Below are 12,734 nucleotides of genomic sequence, written 5' to 3' on the forward strand. Positions count from 1 at the left end.
CCAAACCCACCTAACATCCCGCCGGCCCAACCCGCCGGTGCGGCCTGCTTCGCATCCCGCCGGCCTGAACCACGGCCCAACCCGCGCACGCGCTAACCCACGCGCTCGGCGCGCGCGGCCTGCACAGCCCAAGCGCCGCACCCCCTTCACCTGCTGGCAAACCGGCCCCGCTCGCCAGCTTTCCCCTTCCTTCCAACCACTCTGCCGCTCCCCTGCATCACCACCCACGCGGACGCCGCCCCCCCTCGTCTCACCTGCCCGCGCGCGTGCCTCCGCTCCGTGCCAAGGAGGGCCAATGGCCTCGCCTGCCACACCAGCAGACGCCCGCGACGCTCGCCACGAACCGCGCTGCCCTGTCCCCTTCTGCTTGCGCGTCAAGCCCCCACGGACCGCTTGGATGTGCTCCACGTCGCCCACGCCGAGCCGGTCCCATCCGTGCCGTCGAACCTCGGCGTCCGTGCCCCAATCGGCCACTAGCCCTAAACCCTAGCACGCCCCTATAAAGCCAGCCTTGGCCGCCACGGGAACCCTAGCTTGGGGAATTTTCCCCTTCCCAGCCGCCGCCGCCAAGAAGAAGGAAAGCAGAGGAGGAAGGAGAGAAGGAGGAGGAAGGAAGGAAGGAGAAGCCAACGCCGCCGGAGCTCTTCGCCACGCCGGCGCCCCCGATCGACGACATCAACGTTGCTGCGCTCCCTGCACAGCCCCGACTCTCCACGGCCGCGCCTCGACTTTGCTTCGCCCCTTTCTTCTCCGAGCCGCACGGTAGGCACCCGCTCCACCTCGCCGCCGGTGAGCCGTAGCAAGCCATAGGGCCCCTTTACCCTTTGTGTGTGCACATTGTAGGAGCCCGACGCCGTTCTCACCTTGATCCCCGCCGTTTCCGCTCAACCCCACCATGGCCTCGCCACGGCATCGCCATGCGTGCGCCGTGGCCACGCCAGACCTCGGCTTTTCGAGCGTCCGCGTGCTCCGTCGAGCCACCTTTGCCCTGCCAGGGTACCTGACCGGACCGCTTCGCCCTCACTCCGCATGCCGCACGGACCTAGCCATGCCCTTTGGCATGCGCACACCCCGCCGGCACCGCCAGATGGCCGCGTCGCCGTCCGCCTTGCCCACGCGCACACGAGCACGTTCTGGCATGCTCGAGCCTCGCCGCCTAGACCAGCCCGGCGCCGCGCCATGGCCTCGTCCATGGCGAGCGCCCGCACGCGCGCGCGCCCTGAACCGCCCAAGGAAGCCGTCGCCCTCGATCCGCTGCCGCGCCGTCGGCGGCCACGACCAAGTCGCCGTCGTGCCGGCCTTGTCCCGCGCACACGCTACCTGCGCCTTTGCCACTTGAGCCTGACCTTACCTTGGCCTCGCCGTGTACACCCCTCGCCACGCCATGGGCTCCTTGTCCACACACGAGCACACGCCCTGCGCCTGAACACCGCACGCGCACGCTAGCCACACCTTCGCCGTGCCCGGCCCCGCCTTGGCCTTGCCTTGCCCAAGATGAAGAAGAGCTGAGCCCTGCTCGCCACCGCGGAGACCGTCGCCCGGCCTTGCTGACCACCGCCACCTTGGCCCTGCTTGCCGCCGCGGCAGTCTCTCCATGGCTTCACCCTGCGCGCGTCGCGCGCGTTTGAGCGCGTCGAGTCCGTACCTAGACCCGTCCAACCCGGCCACTCTATCACCTTGCTCTGGCATGCCGCCACGAACCTGGTTCGCCGGCGACCCGCGAGCCCTGCACCCCGCTAGAACCGGTCCTCGCCGCAGCGTCCCCGGAGCAGATCCACCTCGCTGTCGCCGCCTGGAGGCCCCGACGCCGTCGCCGCTTGGAGACCCGCCGCTTCACCACCGCTGTCGCCATCACTGCCTGGAGGTCGCGCCATTGCCGGACCAAGCCAACAGAGGAAGGAGGATGCCGCCGACCCGCGGACCTGCGCGGGCAGCAAGGGAAGAAAAGAAGAAAGGAAGAAGGGGAGAAGAAAGGAGGGAAAGGAAAGAAGAAGAAGAGAGGAGATGGGCCGCTGTCCTCTTGCCAAGCCGGCCTGCCAAGTGTGGGCCAAGCCGAGCAGAGCCGGTCCATCAAGCCACGAGCCGCGTCAACCCACCAAGACGAGCCTGTTGGGCTGTCGAGCCGGCCCGGACTGCCTTGAGCCCATGAACCCAAGCCACCCTTTCCTTTTTCTTTTTCTTTTAATGGACCTGACATGCGGGGTCCACTGGTCAGTGACCCAGTGCCGCTGACATGTGGACCCCACCTGGACGTGGACCAAGTTGACCGTTGACTTGGTCAATGTTGACCGAGTCAACGCTGACGTCATCAAAGGCCATGATGACGTCAGCATTTGGCGGACCCCGTGCTGATGTCATGCTGACATCAGCAGGACACGTGGCACTCCCCGGTGCTGCCACGTGTCAGTCTGTGTGTTTTTCTTTTTCCGAAAACCTTTATTTAATTCCAGAAATTATTTTAAGCTTCAGAAAATCATAATAAATCAACCGGAGCTCCGAAAATTATGAAATCAGTTTCATAATTCTTCTAAAATCATGATCTATGCGTTAAAGTAGGTTTTGTTGTGAGTTGGATCTTATTTGAGTAGTGTTGTGCATTTTTTCACTTTGGCCCCTATAGTAATCTGTAATTACGATTAGGTCCTGCTGCTGAAGAGAAGACCGACGACGAGGACTACCGGGAGGCCCAGGAGTTCTACGAGGAGCACTCAGGTTCACGCCCATCTATGACTTGAATTCCTATGGGCATTGCTTGCTAGAATTGCTATCGCTTTACTTGTGTGTGTGTGTGTGAGAGAGAGATAAGCCTGCATGGCCTACTTATACCGTATTCCTTACATCCCTATACCTTGATTGATTCTTGGATGCTTTGGCCACTATGAGAGTGTATGGGTATGGGAATTCCATGATATGATAGTCTTGGCATGCATGAGACCTACTTTGTGAGGAGCCAGAGATAGGGCTTTTAGCGGGGGCAAGCTACTGGCCGGGAATGTGTATTGGGCACATTCTGGGGAGCACCTGTGCCGGGTGCGGGAAGAGAAGAAAAGGAGGGGCAATACCTGTTATGGGTGCCCAAGGAGAGGCAATACCTGTTATGGGTGCCTTTGGTGGACCACTGCGGAGGACCGCGTGAGGAGTGCTTGCCCCGGCTCTTATGGACATATGCGGTAACTATGATTTGTGGGACTTTGTAAACGTGCACACCACTTATCTATTATGTGGGTGGACCCGGTCTGAGCTAGATATGCGCGTCACTAGACCTGTTAGAAGTAGGGTATGTGCGGGGGAGGCCCGATGCGGGAGTAGCATGGGCCTTATATAAACTCCGGATGGCAAGGGGTGGGGCCACACAACTCCAGGGCGACCTCTTGCGAGAGGATGCATCCCAACCTGGGGGGACAGGATGGTGTCGTAGCGGTTAGTCTCATTCTCAGTAGACCGGTGCCTCGGAGTCAGTCGGAGTTGTCTGCTGGCTGGCGACGGGGCGAGTGGGTACAAGTGTACAACCCCTGCAGGGTGAAAACTATACGTATAGCCGCGTACTCGGTCATGTATATTCCTACTTTTTTGTTACTTCATCTAGAGTAGTAAACCTAGATTTCTACCTCCCTCTAGTCCACTTTCCCCTGTGGAGTCAGATGAGGTGCAGGGAGAGGGAGTTCCTGCACCGACCTAGGATGGGTGAGAGACATGATTATGGATATGTGTAGATACTTGTGCTTGCATAGGAAACCTCAGCCTATCCTTGGCTATTTTTTATACCTTTGCATCCACTTAAATCTTGCATACGGATGGTGACGTGAACATATCCCGTCCTTGGGGATAGATGGGCAAGATGCAGGATCCGATCAGGAGTTCGACACCAACAACGACGGATGGTACGATTGAGGACTTAGAAGCCCGTGCTACGCTCAAGTACTGCCTGTGGGATTGAAGTTCGAGATAAGGATGGCCTGAAGACCAGCTACCGCTTCTGTTTTCTGTTTGTTCCATTTAGCCCAATGGGCTTGTAATAAATTCGTACTGCAGATCCTACGGATCTTGTAATAATTAAATCCATGTTTGAACCAGTTTTAAGTGAGTATGAACTGATTCACTGCCTGAAATGAGTTCTGTATGTGATAGCTACTGATCCAGGGACTATCACGATGATACAGGGATTCGGATTCTTCTTTCGAAAACCCGAGTCATTTCATAATGTGAGTTACTTCCGGTCAATCTATCGCAAAATAGGGACCGTCTACCTTGATTTATTTGCTGGGCCGATTTCATTCATGGGTCGTTGCCCACCCGTTGCTACCATAGCCTGCTTTGTTGGGCTGCTAATTCTTTTTAGGCCCGCCAGCCCTAGCTCCTCTATGATTGGAACAAATTGTTCCACTAGAACAAAATTGTTATTGTTTCAATGGAAAATTTGTTCCATTAGAATAAACAAAATTTCATCGGAACAAAAATTAAAATTATTTAGTTGGATTCAAGCTTAGCACTAGGAAAAAATGTTTCACTAGAACAAATGACGGGTCCAAGGGCCCGGGGTCCCTAGCAGGCCCACTTAAATGACCGTCACAGCTAAACAAAAACCACTGGTTCAATTCCCCGACTGAGCTCGCGTGCACGAGCAGGAAAAACAATCAAGAATACTCCATGCACTGACAGGCCCACATGGGCAAGCCGTGGAGGAGAAGGCAGCACCCCAAGTCAAAGCTATTGTGCTAGCCAACCACTCTCCCATGGGAGCAATGATGGCTACATGGAGGAGAAGGCAGCACCCCAAGTCAAAGCTATTGTGCTAGCCAACCACTCTCCCATGGGAGCAATGATGGCTACTGACACCACTGCAGGGGGACTCTACTACTCTACTTGCATGCATGTCCCTACGAGGGGACAAGACAGGAGTCTATCAGCTCCACACCACCAGCACAATGTTATGATGACCATACTGCAGACACAACCTTGCCTAGTTGAAGTGACAGGACGACGCCCCCGACTGAGAAGCCCCATCCGGAAGAGCATGCAGTGCCACTTTTCTTCTTGGGCAACACATTAGCTTTTTCTGTAAGGAGCCTCCCTTGGTCTATAAAAGGGAGGACACTCCGCATAGGAAGTGGAGGGGATTCTTAGCCTCCACACTCTAGTTTTCTGGCTTTCTAGCTCTACTCGTTCAACTGTAACTCCCCATCTCCTTCTCGCTCATGAGCACCTGGGCTCGAGCAATACAAGCAGAGAACCACCCCCATACTGGACGTAGGGCATTTCCGGCCCGAACCAGTCTAAATCCTCGAGTCATTGTGTGCTAGGCCATATCCGATCGGATGCACGACAACACGCAGTCAAGTAGTTTGTTAGTTGCCCATTTTTCGGAGCAACAACAAATTATTCCATTGTAACAAATGGAAAAAATGTTCTGTCGTAATTTTCAGGAGACAATAATAGTATCTAATGTTTTTATTCTTCTTCCTGTAAAGTTTCGTGTTCACATCCAGTCTTCTCTGTACACTAGTGCTGCTTCCAGTTCTATGCTATGTGCACACTCCTCCATGTGAAATAGAAAGATTCATCTTCACTTTTTTGTAGTAGTCGTGACCAACAGCCATCAACAGTCGGCTCGTTGGTAAGGCGAGAGCTTCAAGCCCGATTTCAGGTGGCACACCCCCCAAACAAGCACCACTATTCCTTATCTAATGGTATTTTCTTTTATTCTTTTATTTCTCATTGCATACTTATTTTCATCCATTCATTCTATATCTATCCTTTTATTTCATTTCTACTTTAAATTTCATTCTTCTCTTACTTCATATACATAAATTTATCATTTATCTTCTTAGAGTTCATATAATCTCCTCTAAATCTACTTATTAATTTTGTGCATTCGTAGTTTTACATGTGTATATTTTATGTGAGTATGTACAGTTTGTTCAGGTGTTCACTTTGGAGTCTTAATTCTTCATAGTGCTAGGCTATTTATTTTCTTCTTATATTTATGTCTCTTGTTCTTTTCTTCTTTTTCCTATATCTTTTATTTCTTTTTCAATCCTTTGTATCCATTTATTTATTTATTTATTCATTTTCTTGCTTGATTATGAACCTCATACATATAATCTTTATTTAAATTTGTAATTTATCCTTTTTATAATTCATATCAACCATATTTTTTGTTAATAGATTGACACTTACATGTAGAATACTATAATTCTATTTATTTATATTTATGATCAAGTAATGCTTAATGTATACTAATTTATTTATGTTATAATGTATAAAATAACTATTTAGTTATACTATAATTTATTTAGCACATGTATATATGTTTATAAGAATGACTTTTTTTGCACTGTAGAACCATTTGGGTTTTATGTAAAATTATTTGTCTACATGTAACTAATTTGTTCGCAATATCAAATTATTTATTTACTTTATGGAAAAAGTTGTTCAGCGTATTGTTCTCGACATTTTTTTTGTTTTTGATCCTACATGAGTAAATGCTCATTATGTTTAGTCTTTTGTTCATATTATATTATTATTTGTGCATCATGTTTATTTTTTGTTCTTACAAAAGTCATATGTTCGTGTTATTAAAATATTTGTCCCTAATAGCTGAAATTAATTATTTAGTTTAAATTATTTTTAAAAGATCATGGAAACATAGACAAGTGGAGTCTTGTTTTCAAGATTTGTCACAAAAAGATAGTGGTGCAATACTAATTTATGACAAGAACGATAATGGTGCAATTCAAATTTAATTTGGATGCACAATTTAATAGTTATAATTTTTTTAGTTCTGGATTTGCATGCATATGGATGATGTTATCTTCATTGTCTTCTTTTATATGCATACGCAGAACTTCTCCTATTTAGCTGGCAACATGCATGCACCAAATTTTAATTTGTGGTGTTTAAATTTTGTTCGCAGTGCTCTATTATTTGTTCGCCGTGTTTAATATTTTGTTATATGCATTTGTTCGCAGTGTTCCATACATTTGAGCTTTATCAAAAAAAATATTCAAAAAATAAAATTCTTCAAATATAGTTAAGTGTAATCTTGTTTTGATGATCTTGACGCAACAAATACAATGGTGCAATCAGAATTTAACTTGGATACATGCTCTGGGATTTATGCCTTTTTTTAATTTCAAACCTGTTTGCATGTGGGTGATGATATTATTTTATCTTTTCTGCATGGGTGCACATGTCATTCTCGCAGGGCTAATTGGATTGTTGCAGCCATATTTATTGGGCTGAAAATGGTTTGCCCGACCAAACAAGGTTATTTAGCTAATTGGATTGTCGCTGAAAACCAGTCCACCACGCGCTATGCGGAGCTGGTTCTTCAAGCGATGGTTGCATGTCATGTCGCCTTTGGCGATATACAACCGCGCCCGACGGTATGCACACAGAATTCCCGATCCGTGGCCTCGGCGCCCCGCTCGTTTCGCGGCCCGGATCGCAAGAGCGGACGAGGAGGTGCCACTCGCTCTCCCCTCCCCTCCCGTCTCGCGCGGATCCCGAACGACCCATCACACCAGCAAGCTCGCCACGCCACCACGACCACGACCACCACCATCCTCCCTCCTCCGCTCCACTCCACCTCGCGACCACCACACGAGAGCTTCTGTTCTTCCATGAAAGCACCACCGGCTCGCGCGCGCGTGTTCAGATCATCCGTACGTCGCCCGCTTCAGGAATGCTCGCTGCTGGCGTGAGGGTGCGCCCGTAGACAAGACACGCGACCACCGCCTGGGACGGAGGGAGAGAGAGCTTGGTTTGCCTGCGCGGTAGCACGCAGCTGGGCTGGGCGAGATGGAGAGCTACCTCAAGGAGAACTTTGGGGGCGTCAAGGCGAAGCACTCGTCGGACGAGGCGCTGGGCCGATGGCGCAACGTCGTCGGCGTCGTCAAGAACCCCACCCGGCGGTTCCGCTTCACCGCCAACCTCGACAAGCGCTCCGAGGCCGCCGCCATGAAGCGCTCCAACCAGGAGAAGCTCCGTGTCGCCGTGCTCGTCTCCAAGGCCGCGCTCCAGTTCATCCATGGTATGTCGAGTTCTCTCTCCCAATTTCGCCTCTGAATTGAATCTTACCGCAAACCGGAACTCCGATCATCCACCGCAGGCCTCCCGCCGCAGGCCGACTACACGGTGCCCGCCGACGTCGCGGCGGCGGGCTTCGGCGTGTGCGCGGAGGAGATGAGCTCCGTCGTGGAGAGCCACGACATCAAGCGCCTCAAGGCGCACGGCGGCGTGGAGGGCGTCCTGTCCAAGCTCTGCACCTCGGCGTCCGACGGCCTCCCGGCGTCGGCGGACAAGCTGGCGGCCCGGCAGGAGCTCTTCGGCGTCAACCGGTTCGCGGAGGCCGAGGCGCGCAGCTTCTGGGTCTTCGTGTGGGAGGCGCTCCAGGACATGACGCTCATGATCCTAGCCGCGTGCGCGCTCGTCTCCCTCCTCGTCGGCATCGCCACCGAGGGGTGGCCCCACGGCGCGCACGACGGGCTCGGCATCGTCGCCAGCATCCTGCTCGTCGTCTTCGTCACCGCCACCAGCGACTACCGCCAGTCGCTGCAGTTCAAGGACCTCGACAAGGAGAAGAAGAAGATCACCGTGCAGGTCACCCGGAGCGGGTTCCGGCAGAAGCTCTCCATATACGACCTCCTCGCCGGCGACATCGTCCACCTCTCCATCGGGGACCAGGTGCCCGCCGACGGGCTCTTCGTGTCGGGGTTCTCGCTGCTCATCAACGAGTCGAGCTTGACCGGTGAGAGCGAGCCGGTCGCCGTCCACGCCGAGAACCCGTTCCTGCTGTCGGGGACCAAGGTGCAGGACGGCTCGTGCAAGATGCTCGTCACGACCGTCGGCATGAGGACGCAGTGGGGCAAGCTGATGGCGACCCTCAGCGAGGGCGGCGACGACGAGACGCCGCTGCAGGTCAAGCTCAACGGCGTCGCCACCATCATCGGCAAGATCGGCCTCGCCTTCGCGGTCGTCACGTTCGCGGTGCTCACCCAGAGCCTCTTCTGGCGCAAGATCTCGGACGGCTCCTACTTCAGCTGGTCCGGCGACGACGCGCTGGAGCTCCTCGAGTTCTTCGCCATCGCGGTCACCATCGTCGTCGTGGCCGTCCCCGAGGGCCTGCCGCTCGCCGTGACGCTCAGCCTCGCGTTCGCCATGAAGAAGATGATGAACGACAAGGCGCTCGTCCGCCACCTCGCCGCCTGCGAGACCATGGGCTCCGCGACCTCCATCTGTAGCGACAAGACCGGCACGCTCACCACCAACCACATGACCGTCGTCAAGGCCTGCATCTGCGGCAAGGTCAAGGACGTGAGCAGCTCCTCGGAGACCAAGACCTTGCCCACCGAGCTGCCGAGCTCCGTCGTGGCGATGCTTCTGCAGTCCATCTTCAACAACACCGGCGGCGACGTCGTCCTGAACCAGGACGGCAAGCGCGAGATCCTGGGCACGCCCACCGAGACCGCCATCCTCGAGTTCGGCCTGTCGCTCAGCGGCGACTTCGCTGCGGTGCGCAAGGCGAGCACCCTCGTCAAGGTCGAGCCCTTCAACTCGGCCAAGAAGAGGATGGGGGTGGTCATCCAGCTCCCCGGCGGCGCGCTGCGAGCTCACTGCAAGGGCGCGTCGGAGATCATCCTGGCATCGTGCGCCAAGTACCTGGACGAGCACGGCAACGTCGCCCCGCTCGACGGCGCGACCCTGGATCACCTCAAGGCCACCATCGACAGCTTCGCCAACGAGGCGCTCCGCACGCTGTGCCTCGCCTACATCGACGTCGACGGGGGGTTCTCGGCGAGCGATCAGATTCCGATGGATGGGTACACCTGCATTGGCATTGTGGGGATCAAGGACCCTGTCCGTCCCGGCGTCAAGGAATCGGTCGCCATCTGCAGGTCAGCAGGCATCACTGTCAGGATGGTTACCGGTGACAACATCAACACGGCGAAGGCGATCGCGAGGGAATGTGGCATTTTAACTGAAGGTGGTGTAGCCATTGAAGGCCCGGACTTCAGAGTCAAGGGTGAAGAAGAATTACACGAACTGATACCGAAAATACAGGTGAGCTGGTTGGTGTACTACTTGCCTTTGCTTTGCCTACCACTTCTGAGTTCATCTGTCAATATGATCCGATTTCATGAGTCAGGTGATGGCAAGGTCTTCGCCGCTTGACAAGCACACCTTGGTCAAGCATCTTCGGACTACATTTGATGAAGTTGTCGCGGTGACTGGTGATGGAACAAATGATGCACCTGCACTTCATGAAGCTGATATTGGGCTTGCAATGGGTATTGCTGGAACTGAGGTACTATTATTTATATCATTTTCATAAATTAAATAGTAGAATTATTTTCTATTTCATAAAAATGTTATCACTATTGGGCTTTTAGTAATCAAACAATAATGTAATTCCTTGTGCTATTCTTGACATCACCATAATGACTTTAAGAATCAGCAAAACTGTGAGTTGAACCCAATGCCGTTCATTACGCCGCTCTGATATGATTTCCCATCTTTATGTGAAGGTGGCAAAAGAGAGTGCGGATGTTATCATTCTTGATGACAACTTCTCCACTATAGCTACTGTTGCTAAGTGGGGTCGATCAGTGTACATCAATATTCAGAAGTTTGTGCAGTTTCAGCTGACAGTCAATGTGGTTGCTCTCATTGTAAACTTCTCTTCAGCTTGCTTGATAGGTACCTTATGCAAAGCTGATTTTATTTTTTTCTTAAAACAAAGAATTTATGCTGCAATGCAATTACATTTATCAGAGAAATACTGGAATGAACCTTTTATATTTGCAATAATGTTTCGGATAATCCAAATTTGTGTTCTAGTACTAACGCTGCAAACTTCAAACTTCCAAACCTGTTTGTTCTGTAAGTTGTTTCTCACTGTTCCTGTACTTCTGCTTGTTGATGAAGGGAGTGCTCCTCTTACCGCTGTGCAATTGCTCTGGGTCAACATGATCATGGACACACTAGGCGCACTGGCATTGGCCACAGAACCTCCAAACAATGAGCTGATGAAGAGAACTCCTGTTGGAAGGAAAGGAAACTTCATCAGCAACGTCATGTGGAGGAACATCATGGGACAGGCCATCTACCAGTTCCTTGTGATTTGGTATCTGCAGGCTGAAGGGAAATGGCTCTTTGGAATCGAGGGCGACAACTCCGATCTAGTCTTGAACACAATCATCTTCAACTGCTTCGTATTCTGCCAGGTAATTTGGAAGTGGTTCTTGCATTTATTTTTGTGCTTTTACCAAATATGTAGGCCCCGTTGGCTTTACTTTGTGTTTCTTGCTGGAAGTATGGCATTAGTGTGCTAATGAATTTATATCAGAAAATATGGGATTATTCCACAGAATCCCTTCTAAGAAAGGCTGAAACCTGAAAGTAGTACTTTGATATTTTCAACTGTCAGAAAAGGGGTTTCTTTATGGCAATCTGGGAAAGTATGATTACTGGAAGTTTGAAATGTTCATGAATATGGAATAAACATCCATGAACAATACTATATTTTCATTCATTTTAGCATGCGAAGCTCCACTAATTCTTTTTTTCCCTGAACTGTGCAGGTATTCAATGAGGTGAGCTCAAGGGAGATGGAGAGGATAAATGTCTTCGAGGGCATCCTAGACAACAACGTGTTCGCCGCCGTCCTCGGCAGCACCGTCGTCTTCCAGTTCATCATAATCCAGTTCCTCGGCAACTTCGCGAACACGACCCCTCTCACGTTCACGCAGTGGATCGCCAGCATCTTCATCGGCTTCATTGGCATGCCGATCGCCGTTGCGGTGAAGATGGTGCCGGTCGATTCTGCGTAGGAGGCACTACTAATTCCTGTCAGAAACTGAAGCCTGGCAATTTTTGGCCACTGCCATTTGCATAACTAGTTCTTTTTTTCTCTCCTTTGTGTAATGCAATTAGGTAAGTCGTATTTGCCCATTTTTATTGCTGTATGATCTAGAGGTTGAGACAGGTAATGGGCCTGATCATTCAGACTGTCGAATAGGATCATGTAGCTTTTGGTGTTCCAAATTCTTCACTCTTTATGTGTTTCCTTTGGAACTCTGGAACTGTACATGGCTCGAATTGTTTGCACCAAGAACGACTCCATTCATTTGTGATTCTACAACTGGAGCTTGAACTTGCTGCTGTTGTCCCGTCACAAGCTGCATGAGCAACTGGAGCAAGGCACTGCGCGCCGCGCGTCCGCGGCCAGTGGCCAGTGCGCCGCCGTGCCGCTGCTCTGTGCGGTGCCCGGCGCGGCGACCCGCGCACTATGCTGCCCGTCCCCTCGCCGTGCGCGCGTCCGCCAGCGCGACGGACGGGAGGCGCCGCCCATAGGCCGGAGGTTCGGCCGGCCGGAACCCGGGCCTCCGGCTAGCCGTCGCGGACATGTGCGTAGCACTAGGCGGCGTGACGGCGGCATGAGCATGAACTAGTGCGCCGGGATCCTTTTTTCCTGGTGGACGCCGGACGCGGCGAGGGGCCACGGCCAGCCCATGCCGGAGGCGCCATTGACTCATCTCCGGCCAGTGCGAGCTCCACGTCTGGGCACGTCACAAAGCGCACCAAGGTGGGCGCCGGAGGCAGTGAGACGAGGAGAAACGGCCGCGCGAGGGAGAAGCCGTTCCCCGGGCGGTGATTGGTCGGGCCCGTTGGGGACGGCCGGGACGGGGGGTGGACGGTATTTCAATCACCGTCCACCCCCCGGTGCCCTGTCT

The 12,734-nt window shown here is 52.4% G+C and overlaps 1 pseudogene; it reads left to right on the forward strand.

Moving 5' to 3' along the window:
- The first annotated feature begins 7,257 nt into the window (after window positions 1-7,257).
- On the forward strand, window positions 7,258-12,107 carry LOC120677496 (annotated as a pseudogene).
- Window positions 12,108-12,734: the final 627 nt, after the last annotated feature.

This window comes from Panicum virgatum, chromosome 6N (genome assembly GCF_016808335.1).
Source record: "Panicum virgatum strain AP13 chromosome 6N, P.virgatum_v5, whole genome shotgun sequence".
NCBI classification, from domain to species: domain Eukaryota; kingdom Viridiplantae; phylum Streptophyta; class Magnoliopsida; order Poales; family Poaceae; genus Panicum; species Panicum virgatum.